The following is a 20,440-nucleotide window of genomic DNA, read 5'->3' on the forward strand; positions in this document are numbered from 1 at the left end:
TGTGGACATAGGACCAACAGCACTAGAATATCCTCTGGATGTGGAGGGTGGGGAAAAGATGAATGTAAGGCTCTAAAACAGTTGATATGGAAGACACAGGAGAACAGGATCATTGAGGGAAGAACACGGTGAGATTTAATTAGGTCCTTTTATCCCTTCTGAATCTGAGGGATACTCAATTTAGAAATACAGATTTGAAAAATAAGTAGAAGTTAACATGTACATGTTTGGGTTTCATTTGGAGAGAAGTGATGGCTGAAGCTCCAGTATAAGAAAAGGAGAGAAGGAGAGGGAATAGTTACTTAGTGGGATTCCTGTGTTTGGGACAAGTAGAAGGAGGAGGAGAAGGCAGGATGGTAGACACAGAAGAAGTAGGATGATGTGCTGTAGTTTAACCACAGTAAAGAGAATATCGGAGAAGAGAAGCCTGCATTCATTTCAATTAATTCAGGGGGATTGAATAGGATGAGGACAAAAATTCAATCTCTGAGTTTAAAATCAATAATCAGGGAGGTTGAGAAAGCAGTTTCAACTCTGTGCTGCAATTTGAAATGACATTACGGTGGGCTGAGGAGTAAGCCGGAGAAAGGGAACTGAAGCCACACTCTTCCAGTATGTGTGATGATAAAAGAAAGAAAAGAAATGCAGGTACAAAGAAAGACTTTTAAAAACATTGGAAGAGGAAATCACATGTGGAGGTTGAAGGGAAATATGCAGTGGAATTGGAAATCATGTCCATGAATAAAAGCAAGGGATAATTTCAGAGGCCAGATTGCAGAGGAGAAAAGAAAGGGTGGGTCTAAAACACAGGTAGAAGTAATGAGTCCTTTATGGGAGAAAGCAAGGAAGAGAGCAACATGATCCAGTCTGTAGGTGAATGCAATAGGATTGGAAGTAAGAGTGGGAGGCAGAAGAAACTTCCTGAGTCTTCAGAGAGAGGTGTTAATGTCAACTAAAGCATAGACACAAAGAGCACCATATTGGGCATGATAATTAAAAGTGGCTCGCTGTGGATGCTGATTAAGTGGGAGGTAGATGGTGCAAGAGATGACATAGGAAAGGAAGATGGAGATAAATTATATTGAGATGTTAATGAGCATGGACTTCAGTCTCTTGTAAGTAAGAGGGAACTGTTGAGGAAGTGTGGGTAAAGGAGTGATGTGGGAAGTGATATGCTGAGGGTAGATGTCTCTGGCAGTTCTGGGGAGGAGGGGCTGTACAGGTCCAGGGGAAGACACATAGCCAGTTGCAAGTGTGCCCAGTAGTCTAACAAGAAGGAACATTATGGCAGAGAGGGTGCAATAGAGTCAACACATGTTTGAGGGGAATTCTACAGGACCTTGTGATTGTTTAGGGATTTAGGAAAAATGAGAGATCAAGGAAAACCTCAGGTTTCTATTCTGAATGATTGGACGACTTTGATTTCACTTACTAAAGGAGTGGAGAAGTAAAGCTGATATTAGCAGAAAAGATAGCTCAGTTTCACACATGTTGGATGGCAGGCTCTTGTCTGATTTTTGGATGGAGAAGTTTAATGGGCTGTAGATAAGTGTAAGATTTATCAATGTGGATAAGATTGAGGTGGTAAGTAAGCTGGTGGGCTAAGAATGTAGCCCAAGAATGTCCATTATTAAGAGAGTACACAGAGGAAGATTAGACAGAGGACTGGTCAGAGGAGGAGGAAGGAAGAAAGGAAGGCAGGAAGGAAGGCAGGAAGGAAGGAAGGAAGGAAGGAAGGAAGGAAGGAAGGAAGGAAGGAAGGAAGGAAAATTAGGATAATGTGGGAGTCCCACAATCCAGTAGTATACGAAGAGCTCCAAAACAAGAACATAATCCACAGTATCCAACACAAAAGTTGTGCCAAGTAAGCTAAACTCCAAAAAAGTTCCATTTGACTTAGCAGATTGGAGGTCATTTTGGGTTTTAGCAAAAGCACTTTTGGAAATAGCAACAGGATAAGCCAGAATACAGTGGGCTGAGAGTAAATAAGACGTAAGAAAATGACCTAGTGGGACAGTAAGATTGGACTGTCTTGAGCCACACTCTGTGTGTTGGAAAGACCCACAAGAGGGTGAAGCCTAATAGCCTTTGAAAGAAGGCTAGGTCCAGGTGGATTGAGAAGGGGCTTTACAGGAAGAACACCTGCAAAGCACAGAAGTCTGAGATAAGTTGGTTTGTTTAGAAAACACAAGAAGGGGGTGCCTGAGTGGCTCAGTTGCCTAAGTGTCTGCCCTTCAGCTCAGGTCATGATCTCAGGTCCTGGGATCCAGCCCTGAGTCTGGCCCTCTGCTCAGAGGGGAGTCTGCTTCTCCTTCCCCTTCCTCTCCTTCTGCCCCTCCCCCACTGGTGCATGCAGGCACAGACTCTCTCTCTCTCCTCTCTCTCAAATAAATAAATAAAATCTTTAAAAAAAAAAAGAAAACACAAGAAGTTTCCTTAGAAAACAGAAGCATCTACAAGGCATTAAAAAGAATGGAACATCTGGGTAGAACAAAGGTTATAAGATAGGACAAAGACAGGTCAGATCAAAAAGAGCCTTTCAGGCCTTCTTAAAGAAAAAGAATTTTATCCTGAGGCAATAGGGAGCCATTGCAAGATTGTAGTCATCCTATTTGTGATTTACATTGGCAGAAGGAAGAGTAAGAAAAGGCTGGAGGCTAGGTGAGCATAGCAGGAAGGAAGATTTTACAACAGTATAGGAGGGAGATGACAGTGTAAATTAGTAGCAGAAACGGGGTAGGGTAAGACTTATCGAGAGTTGGTGATTAAGCGGATGTGGGGAATAAGGCATGGAAGAAATAGGACTCAGAAAAGACCATTGTTTCTGGTTTAGTTGATTAAGGCAGAAGTCAATGTCACCACTTAATGGAAGTGAACAGAAAAAGATCTGTTTGGAGGGTTTCGAGAAAGGATCATGACTGCAGTTTGAAACATTTTGTATTTGAGGTTTCTTTTAATATCTCTAAGGGATAAAATCCAGTCAAGTTCCTGGATGTAGCATGCAGTGTATTGGACAAGTCACAGATTGTAGACTCTGAGGTCAAAGAGAGCTGGGGGTCATCCTGAGTCTGGGCTGAAGTTCACTTGCATTGAAGGGATTCCCAGAGAAAAGGGGTGGTGGTGCTTAGTTACCTTCACACACTTAGAAGTGGTTCAGATGCTGCATCTTTAGGGCAGAACTGGTTCTGGTAATTAAGCCTCCAATGGGGGCTGTAGGGCAGGAGTGAATGAAATCAAACTATATGGGTTGGAGTAATTCAGAGACTGGAAATCAAATAGGATCTGATGGATCCTTAAAATCACTTTTTCTATGCTCCTTATGGCTGCCCAAATAAGAGTGTGGAAATGGCATTGGAGACCTAAACCCAGTGCCTTCAAGAACTGTCTAGAAATAGAGGATTCAGAGGGGCCTTGGGAAGGTAGCCTGTAGAAAAGAAGCCTTCATTGACACAATATGTTGCTAAAGCAGCATAAGATGAAAATCTATCTGCCATGATGTGACCCAAACAGAGCAGGTCGCTCTGTCCCTTGGAATTTCACACGGCCTCCTCATGCTTTTGTGACCCTGATGCTCATATTAACCTGACTGCAACTGCACACTTATTTTGGGAAAGGATGACTAGCATAATGAATTGGCTCTTATGCCATATCTATCTTTCCCCTTGGCCTTGATCCCTGTAGACTGAATTGCTTCCAGGTCAATGTGAACCCTACAGTGAATCTTCAGTCAGAGGGGATGATTTACATGGAGCATAGATATTGTGCAAGAAAGCAATCTCTTCCCCATTTTAAATACAAAGTGCCATCTGCTACAGAATAACTCAAGGCAATTTCTCATGTTTGTTTGTTTTTTTCTAGGCACCCCCAAGTAGAATTTCCAGTGGGAATTTCAGAGGCTCTAAATTACAGCCAAAGAATAATTTTTCACTTAGAAGGATGGAATCCCTGAAAGGTTTCAGGTAATGAAGGACTAAAGAACAAGCAAGGATCATGTGGCCCAAGTAAAAATTTCCCAGGGAAATGTTTCAGGTCACTGAACAGAATGGAATTTGTTTCAGGTTTAAGCTATTTGCCTTGTGCTTTTATAATCTTCATAGTAAAAAAAGACATAGGAAAAGAAATCTCAACAAAGATACAGTCAGAATTTGTGAGCAAGCTGATGAAGGCAAGTTTATCTGCGCTTTTACCTGCTTTAATATAAAATTTAACTTATTTATCCAAAGAACATCATTATATTTTCCATTAAGCATAGCAATATGAAATTTTACCAACTTAAAGCTCAATAACTGTAATTCTGGCAAGGGCTAAAATTTATCATTGCCAAATACTTTCCACTCTAACCTCATTTCTTCTTGGTTGAAATTTGTACAAAAGCTTTCCCTCTAAGGGGCAGGGGTTTCTCTGCTTAGAGGTGAGGTGACTTTCTAAAAAGAAAATTTGAAGTCTTCCGAGCCACTTAAAGTCATAAGCACAAAAAGCAATAACCCCTATCGAACCTTTAAAATGTCAAAATTCCTGAACTTTAAACACAAAGACCCATGGAATGAGAAGCAGTTGATTTTTCAGGTAAAATTTTAAAAGTTTTAAGAATGGTTCAAAATTATGTTAGAAGATTAGGTTTAGTCATGGCAACTGAGAAGTTTTAAACAGTTTATGAGATTGACATATACATATATTTAGAGAAAACATTGTGTGAAACAGGTATTTTAGTAGATCAAAATTTTGATAAATTTAGTATAATTTAGTATAAAAATACTAAATCAGAGTAGCATCTTTTATTAAATTATTTTATGCATGTGCAGTTTTACAAGTCAAAATGTTTTACAAACCTTATCCCGAAATCAGAAGTCCCCTATTTCACTTCCATTCTTCATCCCACGCCCCCTCCCCCAACAAGTGACTACTGACAAGTGACTTTTAGCAGTTTATTTGGATACCCACCTCCACAGTTCTAAATAATAAGCTTTTCCTGCTACCTTCCAATTTATAATTTGTAGGCATCATCTATTAACTTTCTACTAGAAAACAAGAAGCATCCTTACATTCCCTCACATCCTGCATCTCTTTCTGTGCATCCTTTAATGCAGTTTATCATACTTTCATTACAATCATTTTAAGCATGATTTACTTACTTTGTTTTTCTCAGCTAATAAATATCTTTTTTTTATTTGCTTTCGTGATTTTCTGTCATTATCATTAATGCTTTCAAACTCTCCAAGTGAATTAAAAAGACTCTTGAATGCTCTTTGTCACGTGGTCACGCACTTCAGGGAGCTAGCAATTCAACTGTTTTTGTGTATGTATGTGGTTTTTTTTCTTGCAACTTCTTCCTTGAGTCCTCTGTCTCTGTTCAATCTGGAAGTTGTGCTCTATGCCTGCTACTAAATTGCTGTCCTGAAAAAAAAAAAAAAAGTCACCTAGGTTATAAGGTATGAATTATGCAAAGACTAATGTAGCGAATTTTAGTTTTTTGCACTAATTATGGGATAATATGAAAACTGACTATGAGCAGCTTTTATGCATACTGAAGTTCATTGGTTTTTCAGGGGAAAAGTTCTGTGTAGACTGATCGAATTTTTGGTTTTCCTGCAAAATAAAAAATAGTTGACATCCCAAATTCTAAAGATTAAATTAGATAGCCATATTTGCTTACTTGTTTGATATCATTTATATTTTAATTACCTTAATATTCTCATGTAAAGAAGGAATGCAACATACTTTATAATGGCAGATCAGCTTCAATAATTTTGGCAGATTCTTATGACATATTTTGTAATTTAACATGATTATCAGTGAAGTAGGGGATAATCTTCATACTGCATTTGGGGAAAGTTATCACTGAATACATCATAAGTTTGATAAAACATTTTTATTTTTATCATATATATGTTATATACATATACATGTGAGGTTCACACAATAGGTTATTTATAGATCTGGAATCCTTTTCTTCCACTGAAAGATAATTTAAACTTAATTAAAACTATAGGGTAGATTGTTAGAACTAGCTTATTGGTGAAAAGTTAAATGTTGAAAATATATTATCATTTCCTTCATTTTAAATAAAAGATATAACTGAATGTCCTGAGAAAGCTGAAATTACTCTCAAATCCTTCTGTCACACATTTTGGGAGATCAGTTTTACTCCTACAAATGTTATTGAAAAAAAAGATAGAAATGTTTTATTTTTTAATTTTTTTTATTTTTTTAAAGATTTTATTTATTTGACAGAGAGAGACACAGCGAGAGAGGGAACACAAGCAGGGGGAGTGGGAGAGGGAGAGGCAGGCTTCCCGCTGAGCAGGGAGCCCGATGTGGGGCTCGATCCCAGGACCCTGGGATCATGACCTGAGCCGAAGGCAGACGCTTAACGACTGAGCCACCCCGGTGCCCTGAAATGTTTTAGATATATGTTATACCCTGAGGTACCACTGTCACCAATCCAGCCTAGAATGGATAAATTAACAAGCAAGAAGTATGCACATTTGTGACATTAAAAACATTAAATATTGATAAAAACTTGGTGTGTTAAGCTATGTATGTATCTGTCTAAAATAAGGAATTCCTCTGTTACTAATAACACCTGTTAAGTTACATATGTGGAACAACTAAAATTTTCAAGTGTAATAAACATTCAATTTAATCCATACCCTCCCTTTTAATGATAAACATGTACAGATTTTGTAATTCTTTTTTTCTTATGTTAGTTTTTCACATTGCATTTATTAAAATATAATTTAATTTCTGTTCAATCTAATAATAACTTGGGACCTATTTCATTTTTTCTAGTAATTCCTTTTTAACTGTATTGTACAAAGGAATGTTGCATGTGAAACGCAGCTGCAATAATTATGAAGGGAAGAAGGGTATGCATAGCTATATTTGGAGGACAGAGAGATGATAGAAGAGGAGTCACATGGGATTGGGTGAATTTTTGGAGATCTTCCATGTCTGAAAATATCTCTATTCTGCCCTCATGCCTTCTTAATAGTTTGTCTAGGTATAGAACTCAAGGAGAAAACAATTCTCCTGCAGGATTTTGAAATGATTGTTTTATTTATTTATTTACTTAATGTATTTTAAAATTTATTTATTTTTTATTTCCAGTGCTGCTCTTAAGAAGTCTAAAGGCAGGGGCGCCTGGGTGGCTCGGCCAGTTGAGGTAGCACTCCTGATTTCGGCTCGGGTCGTGATTTCAGGGTCCTGAGACAGAGCCCGGTGTAGGGCTCCGTGCTCAGCAGGGAGTCTGATTAGGACTCTCTCTCCCTCTACTCCTTCACCCTGCACTCTCTCTCTCTAAAACAAATAAATAAATCTTAAAAAAAAACAAAGAGAAGAAATCTAAAGGTAGTCTAATTCTGAGCTTATATATACCTCTAGTTTTCTTTCTTTCCTTTTTCCTTCTGTCCTTGTGCCCTCCCTCTCTCCGCCCTCCCTCCCTTCCTGCAACAATAAGGCAGATATTATTATCTCTGTTCTACAAATGAGGAGCTCCATTTTAGGGACATTATTAAACACAGTCACTGTACAAATGAAAAAGGGTATCAACCAGTCCAATGCTAATAAGATTAGAGAAAATGGAAAGTCAGCAGGTTCAAGTTATATGCCTCAGTTTATAGCGTATGCTTCAATTTCCTCTTTTGTAATAGGCTAGCAGGCTTCTTGCAAGAAATAAATAGTATGATGAATGTGAGCATGTCTACTACACTGCCTACCATTTAGTACACACCCAGTAAATACCAGCGTATCATCTTGGCCCATCCTGAAATTCACTAGCCATTCAGGAGTGTAGATAGGACAGGAATGAATATCTCTAGTGCAGTTCAACATTTTCTGCTGCCTCTGATAAATGACACTGATAAGGCTCAAGAAACTATTTTTAGTGGAATTGGCCACCTGTGCAATGTGAAACTTGTCACTTATCAAACAGCAAAATGGAAAATTGTTAGAAGGTGACAGGATATTTCATAAAACCAGATGTTCCAATTTTCAATACATTTCACAAAGTGTTTTCTTTGTGTGTCTTCATTTCCTTTTATGCGGGTCTGATTTCTTTCTTTTTTTTTTTTTTTCTGTGTCCTCTGTCAGTCTTGCTCTGGCTTAGAATGCAGAGCCTCTCAGCTTCCTCTCCTGACCTTCTAGTGACAGCGTCATCATTGTTCCTAAGACCGTGATTAGGACTCGTGATGGTTGCATGACAAACCTTCCCAGGGGAAAGACGGTCACTTGTTACAGAGCATTTGTTTTACTTCAGCGAACACAACCAAGAATGACTTCAGAACAAAGCTGACCATTACCTGGAAGTGGGGTTTGTTTGTTTGTTTGGTTGGTTTGGTTTGGTTTGGTTTGGGTTGGGTTGGGTTTTTTTACAGGAAAAAAAAAAAAGAAACCTTCTTTCCCTTAAATAATCATTGAGTTAATAATTTAAACCCAATTTGTGAAAAAAGTTCTGTATACAGAGAAATCAAAGGCATTTGCTAGAGATCCATAGATCGTAAAATCATATAATTTAAAGACTGGGAATGACTTTAAGAAATGTCTAGTTCAGAGGCACTTGTGTGGCTCAGCTGGTTAAGTGTCCAACTCTTGATTTCTGCTCAGGGTCATGATCTCAGGGTCCTGGGATCAAACCCTGGGTCTGGCTCCACGCTCAGCATGGAGTCTGCTTGAGATTCTCTCTCTCCCTCTCCCTATGTCTGTTCTGCCACTTGCACTCTCTCTCCCTCTCTCAAATAAATAAGCAAAATCTTAAAAAAAAAAAAAGAAAAATGTCTAGTTCAAGGCTGAAAACTCAAATGCCTATGGAAGCCAAAGAAGTAACACAAGTGAAGCCGACTATGTGAAAATCACAGTGTCCTGGGGCTGGTGGGGATGCATGCTAATGGCATACATAATACCCAATGTAGCCTTATTCCTTCCTTAATAACAGAAATCTTACTTCATTCAGAATGGCTGTTTGCCTGGTTAAGATGCTCATCTTTTGTAGAACCCCCTGAAACTCATAGTCATAGCAGTGATGTATAAGCAGAGGTCTACAGGGTGGAACCACTCGGAAAACTGTGGTCTTCCAGACGGGAAGGACAGCACCAGCAGGCACATGACTTTTATCATTTGCCTGTCATTCTGTCTAGAACATGGTTGTGATGCTTGAAAATAGACCAGCCATTTTAAGGCCATGACAACAAAAGCCATACTCTAAAGATGGCAACTCAGTCCCACATGTATTTTGAGTATTTACTGTGTGTCAAGCACTGAAGAGAAGCGGGGCTTTACTCTAGCAGAGACCTTAAATTCTAAGGGGGAGTGAGAAACACACAGGGAAGGAGAACAATGTGAAATAAGGTGAGAGGGTAGAAATTGATATAAGCCTGATGTCCATTTAGATAGGGCAGTTGGCAGAAGTCTCTCTGATGGGATGACATTTGAAACATAGACTGTTATAAGATGTAACTGGAAGAGCCACAGGGCTGTATTGCTGCCAATCCTAAGCAGGAAAAAAAAGAAAGTTCCCAGCTCTTTGTGTTTGAGAACCCCTGAACAAAATACCCTTTCTTGTTGAGTCATATTGTACACTAATATATTAAAGGTTCTAAGTAATCCTGAGGTAAATAAACATATGTAACTTTGCTTAATCCATAATTCCCCAGATTCATTTGACTAGGAACCTTCTGTTGGAGCTAGGCCTATCAACCACCTCTGGAAAAGTTCCAAGTCCTAGTCTTGGGAAAGGCTTGTTATAATTGCCCCAGGACGGAAACAATTAACTATTGCTGCAGGCTCTGGAGAATTAACTGAAACTGACCCATTTGTTTTCTTAAGTTCTCATAAATAAACATTTTTATTCAAATACACTGAGACTCCCAGGTCATGCAGTTCTGTTATTTAGCAAGCAAACATAAGCAAACAAAGAAGAAAAAATATATAAGTAAAGACTAACAATATTGCAATAAAAGTAAGAATTGTAGGGAGTTTGCCATTGTAAAAAAAAATAATAATAATAAAGGGAGCTAACTTTTCAGCAAGGATAATGCTCTTCCCTATTTGTTACCAAATACCTTTTTCCTTTTCTTACACTGCATTTTACTAAGGCCCCATGTTCAGTTTCAATGAATTTACCCTGTGTTTGCCTTGTGCTGCATTACTATGCTGTGTGTTCCATAAAGCAGACTGAATTGGCTTCAGCTTTCAGTCCTATATGTCTAGTGTAGGATGTGGCTCATGTTAGGTCCTGGGTTAATGAATACATTTATTCAAAATGAGTATCATGTTGTGATCAGTAGCCTCACATTTGAGCTCATTATTTAGAACTGGTCCAGGGAATACACTCATTGCACGCTTTGTATCTATCTCTTTACCTTATTTGTCAATATTGAGTTTCCTTTTCCTGACATCAAAGCAACTTCTGAATTTCCACACAATCTGAGTATACCACATCCATTCAATGAAAGAAAAATGTTAACACGTCAGTTGTCGTCTGAGCAGTACAACAAGATGGAGAAAAGTCCATTTTTTAGGAAGCCTTCCCCAGCTAATCCATCTAGTGTTCATCTCTGATCATATTTTAGAACTCAGGGAAGATTTTTAAAGTCACAATAACTGGATTTTTCTCCAACTCAATTAATTCCCCTTGTTTTTAAATCAGTCATAGGCTTTTTTTTCTCAACTTCCCAAATAATTCTAATATGTTACAAGTGTTGGGAACCATTTTATGTTGATCAAAGTGATTAAAAGCTTTAGGGACATTCTGATCCAAGCAATGAAATGAAGAGGGGATACTTTAGGCAGAACATTCAAACTGATGTGCAAAAACATACACCAGGCAAGAGGATGTGTTAACCTGGCCTCGATATGTTCACATCAAACGATAGCATCACCTTTATTCAAGAGAGCTTGCAGGACTAATAAGCTGATACAGACTCCAGAAATGTCTTCATCTTTTTTGAAAAAAAAATTGTCCCAAGAGCCTCATGAATCTAAAATAGCAATGGTGCCTCTTACTTATTATGTTAAAGACACGATTTGAAGGAGGTGGGCATGATAGCTTATCACAACTCTTTATATCAAAAACTCTTTATATCTTACAGACAAGAAAAAAGGAAAATCCTTTCGAAGTGTGAAAGCTTTTGTTTCTTTTGTCATGACTTGTGCCCACAGACACACATATATACATACTCCTTCAAATGGTGGTATATCTGGGAGCTGAAGATGCCTCAACAGAACTCTAGGTGGCCATTAATTAACATTTGGAGCAGAGATCCAGAGATAGTGGATTAGATAAATCTTCCCTCCATTTTTTAATGACACATGTGATTTCATTAAGATTAGTCACTTTGTATATTTGTTTTCATATTCTAATTTCTTTTTTTTTCTTTCATTCCCTCTGGGAACTAGGATATCACTAATGGGTAACTGGTGATGCCCAGAAAGGAAGCTCAAGCAGTGCGATGTGGTTGAGGCAAAGGATGAAGAAAGTAACCTTAATGTGGTTTGGAAGAATAATAAAGCTGATTATCCCGGAAAGCCTTCAGGAAGCCAGGGGAATCAGTTACTCTTACCCTTTACAAAAATAATGTAAATATTAAAAACTTGTTCTATTTCTCTTATATATCTATTTATTAAGTTTATATAATATCTCCTTACATATTACTTAATTGTTGACATATAAAATCCTCTTTTACCATACAGTCTCTATGTGTGAAAGAATAATGAGTATCTGCCATGTGCCTTATTTCAATTTGGGAGTGGAGTGTTGGATTTTGCTGACTCTAAATACACAAGCTCCTATCCAGACCTTAGCTGTACAACAAGTAGCTCAGCTGACAATCCTCTGCCAGTCATCCATTCTCGCCTGCCCAATCTCACCGTCACTTTTTGCCCCTTGCTTAACCACAATTCAGTGATGTAAGCAAAAGAGGTTTCTTCTTATCTTCTAAAGAATGTTTCATGCAAAATATCCCCTAAAGGCACTCTCTTTGATTTCTAAATACATCAGTCAACCTGTAAATGCCTATTGAACACATAAGACCTTCATTAGCCTTAAATAATTATATTTCATATATGATATACTCAAGTAGACTGTAAACACTACAAAGGTAGCAAGCATATCTTAAATAATGACCACCCATCACTGATAGATCATGGCAGAATGTTAGCAACATTGTAGGAAATCAATAGCTACATCTTAATAATTTGCCTGCTATCAAGCCATGTTTAATCATTTTTTTCTATTTTATTTTGAAACAATTAAAAGAATCTCACACTTACAGAAAAGTTGTAGGTACTGTAGAAATAACTCTTCTTTTCTTAACTTTTACTTTTTGAAAGTAAGTTGCCACCAAGATATCCAACCCAATCATCCCTAAATATTTACTGTCATATTCTACAAGTAAGAACATTCTTCCTCATAGCCACAATACTACCTCCAAAAACCAGGAAATTAGAACAGATATATCATTACCATCTAATTTTTCAGACTCCCCTTCAGGTTTTCCAATTAAACTAATAAAGACAGACAAAAAAACATATAAAACAAACAACAACAAAACAACAACAACAACACCTAGCTCAGAATCACACATTGCAATTAATTGACATATCTCTCCAATCTCCTTCAGTTTGGAATTATTTCTCAGTCTTCTTTGACTTTCATAACCTTGACATTTTTGATATTTTCTCATGATTAGATTCATGATAACCATTCTGTCAGTAATACTACAGAAATGATGGTGGCTTCTTCACATTAGATCATATCAGTAATTTAGATTTGTCCCATTACTGTTAATATTGGCTTTGATCACATGAGTAAAGTAGTACCTTCCAGGTTTCTCTTTGGTGTGAGAACCTGTTCAAATGGACATAAAAGTGCATTGAAAAAAAAATTGGACAATTACAATTTCTCTAAGCAAGTATGTGTATGTTCACATAAAGTACTTTAATTTAGGTAGTACCTTAACTAAAAATAATACCAATGACATTTTTCATATATTAGAATAGCAATGAAGGACACTGTTTAGTGTATACCCATTCATCATTGCTACCTGAGATTTCTTCATGGAATAATGGAGAAGCCTTGCTGCCAATGGTGGTGATGACGATAGATGTAGGGATAAAGGGGGCAGGAGGAATTGGAGTGTGCATGGAGTAAAAGTCCTCTAGGTCCACTCTGATGTGCCTTTCAAAATGCTGACTGCTTATGTTTGAAATATAGCAGGTCTATGTGCCCCTGAGTTGGGTCCTCTGGGCCCCCATGGAAGCTGCTTTCTCTCATCCAACATCAGCATTACAATTCTGTCTGCTGTAGCAAGAAGAAGGAAGAAAAGAAGATATTTCAGGGTTTAAGTCATGTGTGTATATTATTATGTCTAAAATTAATGTTGATTAATCTATCAAATTACACCAAATAATAAATATATGCTATATGAAATATATATTAAGGTATATATTAATATATATCAAATTATATTGATTCATATCAAATAATGATCACATTTCATAATAGAAGGAAACAGACTAATAAAATTATATTCCTTCTTGTAATTGACACTATAATAAATCTAAATGGATTAAAGATTTACATATGAAAATGAAACCACCAGTTTACAAGAGCAGTATAAATGAATATAAGAATGGGGAAGTTCCCACTAAGTAAGAAGGGGAAGCTCCCATTAAGTATGACAGGCACAAGGAAAAGATCAATAAATCTGGCTACATAAAAATTAAAATTTCTCTGTGATGAAATGCATTATAAGTAGTCAAGGGACAATATAGGCAAATGTTTGCCATGTGTTTGAAAAACAAAGGTCTAGCAACCTTACTATGGAGATACATTTTCAGAAACCAATTTGTAAAAAAAAAAAACAAAACAAAACCTCAAATTGGAAAGAAAAATTGCCTAAATATAGACATAAAATCCACAGAAGAAAACACAAGTAGTTCATAAACACAAGGCAAAATTTCAAACTCATAATTAAACATAAAATTTAAAGAATAAAATACTAACCCAGCCATCATATTGTCAGTGATGAATAAGAAGAATATCCTAGAGTGGGTAAAGGTGTATATTTTCCAATTTTCACTAAATATGTGTTACATATAAGTCATTGCTTTAAAAATATTTTAAAATTATAGAACATATAATTGGTTATGAAACATATGGGTTTTTATAGGAAATAGAAATAAGAAATTAACACCTTTGACATTAAAAAGTGGTGTTTGTTGGCATCTATGTAACCTGTCTACCCATATCAAGACAAATAGCTGGTTGAACACAATAGCAAGAACTGTCTGTACATTTTCCAGTGAATATCAGTTGTGTATATAGCTACAGGGTAATGGCTATGAAGTGATTAACAATCATGCCTAGGAAATGATGCTGCTTAACATGTACTCAGGGAGTATCATAGTGGTACAAAATTGAATTAAATTCCCCTATTTCTTTATATTTATTTCAGTGCCAGAATCTTCTTTTTTTTAATTTTATTTTATTATGTTATGTTAATCACCATACATTACATTATTAGTTTTTGATGTAGTGTTCCATGATGCATTGTTTGCATATAACACCCAGTGCTCCATTCAATATGTGCCCTCTTTAATACCCATCACCAGGCTAACCCATCCACCCACCCCTCTCCCCTCTAGAATCTTCTGATGACCATGGCTTTTCAATGCATTTTAAGATCCCCTTCAATATTCATCGTTTTCAGAAGGTGTTTGCCTATAATCAGATATTTACTTTTCCAGATCAACCTTAGCATCATTTAATCATATTCTTGAAAAAAAAAAGACTTTATAGGAATTGAATTAAATTTATATATTAATTCAAAGAAAATTGACATCCTCAGAAAACAACTGTCCATATCTCAGTTCTTATTTTTGTGCTTCCAAAAATTTTTGTACAATTTTATTCATAAAGATATCACATATTTCTTGCTATTCTTAGACACCTTAGTTTTGTTTCTATTATATTTTAACTGATTATTGTGAATTAAATAGCTCTGAGCTAACACCCTTCCTTCCACCCAACTGGTTATCTTGGAGTATATATATACAATCAAAAATTCAAATATTGGGCGCCTGGGTGGCTCAGTCGGTTAAGCGACTGCCTTCGGCTCAGGTCATGATCCTGGAGTCCCAGGATCGAGTCCCGCATCGGGCTCCCTGCTCAGCAGGGAGTCTGCTTCTCCCTCTGACCCTCCTCCCTCTCATGCTCTCTGTCTCTCATTCTCTCTCTCGCAAATAAATAAAAAAAAAAAAAAAAAAAAAAAAAAAAAATCTAAAAAAAATTCAAATATTGACAAATTTGCCTTCTTTTTCTCATTATTACACCTCTTTTTTTGGTTGTTATCTTCTAATGGATAAGCAGGCTCTCAAAGGATAATGCTAGATAGTGATGGTAATAATGGCGTTCATGTCTTGTTCTTTATTTTAATGAGAATTCACCCACTGTGATGCAAGTCACTGGTCTAGTTTTATTATTCCTATCCTACGAAGAAAATATCCATGACCATTTCAAAACTTTTTTCAACAAGAATACTATGAAATTTTATCGGATGTCTTTAGTATCTATTGAGTGAGTTGCATGTCTTTCTTTAACCTATTAATATGATGAGCTATATAAGTAGATAAGCAAATTTCCTAATAATAAAACCCTTTTGCATTCTTGAATGAATTTTACATAATCAAGTTTTATGCTTTTTAATGTAATACTGTATTATAGCTGCTATGTATGTTGATCATAGAATATATGTTCTTTGCCTTGTCTCGTTTCTTTAGCACTGTTTCAATGCCCGGGACACTGCACAGAATTCTTACATGGTTGTTTAATGATACTGGTAACGAAACTATTGAGACACAGAAAATTTACCCTGGTGAAACCCTAAATTAGCAGTAACATCTTGTTCTATCAGCAAGTTCCTGTAAGTCTTGGTTCGTTCTTTCACTCTTTGCCCATACATTTCAGATGGAGTCTCCATGATACAAATTAATGACCTATTTAGGATAATGAGAGAACTCCTGGATCGAGATGTACTATTCAGTTTATACTGATATGTTCCTTCCAAATTATCCTGGTAAATGCCAGCAATAAATTTAAAGGAGAACACATTAGTGCCAGTACTCAATATTGGCATAGAAAAACAATTTTATAAACTACTCTGAACGATGAAGAAAAGAAAATTGGCTAACAACCAAGGCATTGTGTTCCAGAGCCAGGAATGTGATTCTGTAATATTTCCATTGTGGTTTTCACTTCTGAGTAATTTGTGTAATTTGGAAAGCAGGCCATAAAACTCTGTGGGGATAGGTTATCCAAGGTAACGTCTTTGTCAAAGGAGAAACAATATTAGTAATCAAAGACTCATAAGAGATGATGTGTTACCAGTCATTAAAGCTAATAAGGAAAACAGAAGATAGTTTCACATTTATGTACATGTGAATTACTAGTATGTATATATGTATATATATGTGTATATTATATATATGTATAATAATATGATAATATTATTCAGTGGGTACAAAGACACGTTATATACTTATACTTAAAATGCCCAACTATTAATGTGATATAGGTGAAGAATAAAGAACAGCTCAGCCTCATCTAAAAAGCTTGTTTTAATAGAAGTGTTAACTATTTATATTCTGATACTGCCGTGGAAAAGCCTTACCTGCAAAAGGGAGAATGAGCAGAGTTTGAATGAAAGATGAGGTTTGAAATAAAGAAATTCACAATTGTATCAATCCAGGACTGTCATTTGTCACCCTAGCTTCTCAGGACCCAACAGTCTGTTATTGGATGCTAGGTGTTCTTATTTAAATATAAGCATGTGTCTTAGCAACCTTAGCTGAAGGTTGAGGTGAGGTTAAAATGTGGGTTGAAAACTGTAAACAAGTTGGGTGAAAATAAGCGAGGGCTTCTGTCAAAGCTGTTTTCAACAAAATTGTAAAGCAGGGCAGGTTTGTGTGTGGTCAGGGTTTCTCTCCTCCTTCTGTGCCCTCCCACCCATTCACTGACATCACCACCGGCACTTCGGGTATTTAAATTCACCCCCCGAAGCTCTTATTGCCTTATCAAAGTCTTCTTTCACATTCTTCATTTGGAAGGTGAAGGGATTCCACGTTAATGAAGTTACATCCTACACAAGCAAATCTAGGCCAAGCAACAGTTTAAGGTGATATTAATCATGTTCACGCTCTGCAGCAACCCTAGCACTACCTCTGCAAAGTAAATACATCATTTTCCTACAAAACAACAACAACAAAATATGCTCTTGCATTTTAATAGAATTTAAAACTATAAATTAGAAAGTTATAACTCAAGGGGCTCCTGGGTGGCTCAGTCGGTTAAGTGACCAACTCTTGGTTCATTTGGTTCAGGTTGTGAGATGGAGCCTTGCATCAGGCTCCATGCTGGGCATGGAACCTGCTTAAAATACTCTCTCTCCCTCTCCGCCTTCCCCTCTGCCCAATCTCTCTCCCTCTGTCTCTCGCTCACTTAAAAAAAAAAAAAAATGTTGTAACTGAAGTAGAGGAAATAGAGGGTTAACCCAGCATGTAGACTTGGCTCTCAATAGGGAGGGGTGGAGAGTGTTTGGGGAAGGGAATCAGGAATCAGATTCTCCTAGGATCCTTCAAATCCCATCACATGTCGATGACTTTGCTAACCCATTTTCAAATAGTTGGGTCTATAGGTTTGTTTATTTTCTTTTGTTTTCACAAGTGTGATAAAGATACAGGTCTCTCAAGAACAGAACAACAACCATAACTCAAGCTACACCTTCAAAATTGATAGGAATTTTCTCCATCTTGTGTGTAGAAGCGCTGCAGCAAGTGGCTAACACTTCAACTATCCTAGAAACAAATGACCATTCAAGACTAGAGCGAGAAGTGCAATACATTTTTGTTGCTTTATTTCACAGAAAAGAGAAGCAAATATTTCATATCAGTTCTTTTTTTCCTATTTTCATGAAGGAACAATTACATTTTTCTACGATCTTGACAATTTTACCACTCTTGGGGAAATTGAAAGACAACAAAAGGTGATGCCTTGAAATTATGTAATCAAGAGGTTCCAGCTCAAAAAGGAACAATACTCAACATTTTTCCCTCCTATAAAAGTAGAAGCAAATTTTCCTATGACTAGAGAGCATCAGAAATTATTAAATACAAAATGTGGAATGGGGAAGTGAGCTGTTGTAAAGAAATAGTGAACTCAAAGTGGTATGGAGGGGAGGGCATGCTAAGAGGTGTAGGCCACTTAAGTAGGGACAATGAGAATAGTTTGGAAAGGCTCCTTAAAGATTTTATTTATTTATTTGACAGAGAGAGACACAATGAGAGAGGGAACACAAACAGGGGGAGTGGGAGAGGGAGAGGCAGGCTTCCCGAGGAGCAGGGAGCCTGATGTGGGGCTCGATCCCAGGACCCTGGGATCATGGCCTGAGCCAAAGGCAGACGCTTAATGACTGAGCCACACAGGTGCCCCTGGAAACGCTCTTTAAAACCAACTTTAGGAAAAGTTGGCCAGCCATCCAGCTGAATGATTAGAGGAAAGAATCAAGCTGACACTGAAAATGAAAATATTATAAAGTTTAGAAAATCAAATTAAGAATTCCAACTATTTCCAAATATACTTATTACCCAAATAGTACATTACACATACACTGATATTTGGGGTCATACCACAAATAAATTTGATGTTTCGTTTCAAATCACAGCATATGCATCTCTGTTCTCAGTCTATCTTCCAACTCCACTTTCTATTTTCATCTTTCTTCAATCATCCTGATATTTGTCTGCCTTGTCACTCCAAGTAAATGTATGCTGCAATCATCTCTGATTGGCTCAAGGATAATGAGAAGGGAGGAAGTCAATCCAGTTAAGGATCTCTGACTAATATGCCATTTTTATATCATTCTTCATTCGAGAGCTTTTAGGAAGAAGCACAATCCCCAGCATAAATGCCAAATGGTTGATCTCTGTCCGTGGAATTCTTCAGGAATGAGATTTGGAAATTCAAGAATACAGCCACACTACTAGTGTTCCCCTGAGACCATAAAGAAAAAGCAATTTCATTTTGGGGTAAGGGAAACCAAAAATAAACTTCCTACATTCCTATTACTAAGTGTTAATTATTACGTTTGGAGGGATATGATTGTTATCACAATAGTGAACTTGCAAGAGGAGAATGTGAGAAGAAACAGGAGCTGTTCTAAATAAGTAGGCAGAGGATGTTTATGTAGGATATTCTAGCCAAAGACAAATAGAAGTTTTTCAAAATGTTAAATATGTGCTCAAAACCGTAAGAAGGCTGAGAAAGTATTTTCAAATGGAGATTGTCGGGGAGAAGAGTGCTGGACAGAATGGGAGAATAGAGTTCATTTTTTTTTCATTTTTCTTTTGTTTATCTCATTTCATTTTGGGTTACATTTGAGATTTTCCCCCTATAATGCATGCGCAAGAGAAATTTTCCTCAAACAATCTGTATGTTTTGCATATGATATTCTTAGAACTAAGTAGGTTCTTCGTGCTGTGTGGGAAGCTGTGTTTCAGAATGCAAGGATACTGAAGAGGTTCATCCCTTTGAGATAGAGTTCATGATTCATCAAGGACAGGGTCCACTTTCCTCTTCATTTTCTCCTCCACGTTCTGAAATCAAACGAGGATTGCAGTAAGACTTTTTTTTTCTTTCCTTAATTCAAATGCCAGCTGACCGCATCAAAGAAAGTAATTTCTATAGTTTGCCATCCAGCATAGTCAATCCAGTGGGTTTAGAAGACACACAGATTTGGAGAATCCAACCTCCACTTATCAGCTGTGTGACTTTGGACAAAGAACTTTACATCTCAGTGCGAGAGCATCTAATCTATAGAATGAGAAGAGTAATGATGCTTGTCTTCTGGAGCATTAAGTAAAATGACTTGTAGACAAGTGCTTGACACTGAATTGGCACACTCTAAGCGATCAATAAATGTGAGTTACCATTACTATTGTTATAATTATGGAACTTATGTGTGATTTTGATTATTAGAGTGAGAAATGAACAATATTTTCCCACATCCCGTTTCCCTATTATATTATGACTTAATTTTTTTCAAGGAACTCACAATGTTGCATCAATAGAAATTTCTTAGTTCCAAGTAGTTTTTATTTAATTCTGAAATATGAACTTTTTTTTTTGCAGAGGAATATAATTAAAGTTCTCTTTATAAGCATATTTTTTTGTTGTTATTCAGGGTTTAATAAAAATCTTCCTGGGGCGCCTGGGTGACTCAGTAGTTAAGCGTCTGCCTTTGGCTCAGGTCATGATCCCAGGCTCCTGGGATCGAGCCCCGCATCGGGCTCCCTGTTCTGCAGGAAGCCTGCTTCTCCCTCTCCCACTCCCCCTGCTTGTGTTCCCTCTCTCACTGTCTCTCTCTTTCTCTGTCAAATAAAATCTTAAAAA

This window comes from Mirounga angustirostris, unplaced genomic scaffold (assembly GCF_029215605.1).
Source record: "Mirounga angustirostris isolate CCGP_5_RB_7025 unplaced genomic scaffold, mMirAng1.0.hap1 SCAF_3, whole genome shotgun sequence".
Taxonomy (NCBI): domain Eukaryota; kingdom Metazoa; phylum Chordata; class Mammalia; order Carnivora; family Phocidae; genus Mirounga; species Mirounga angustirostris.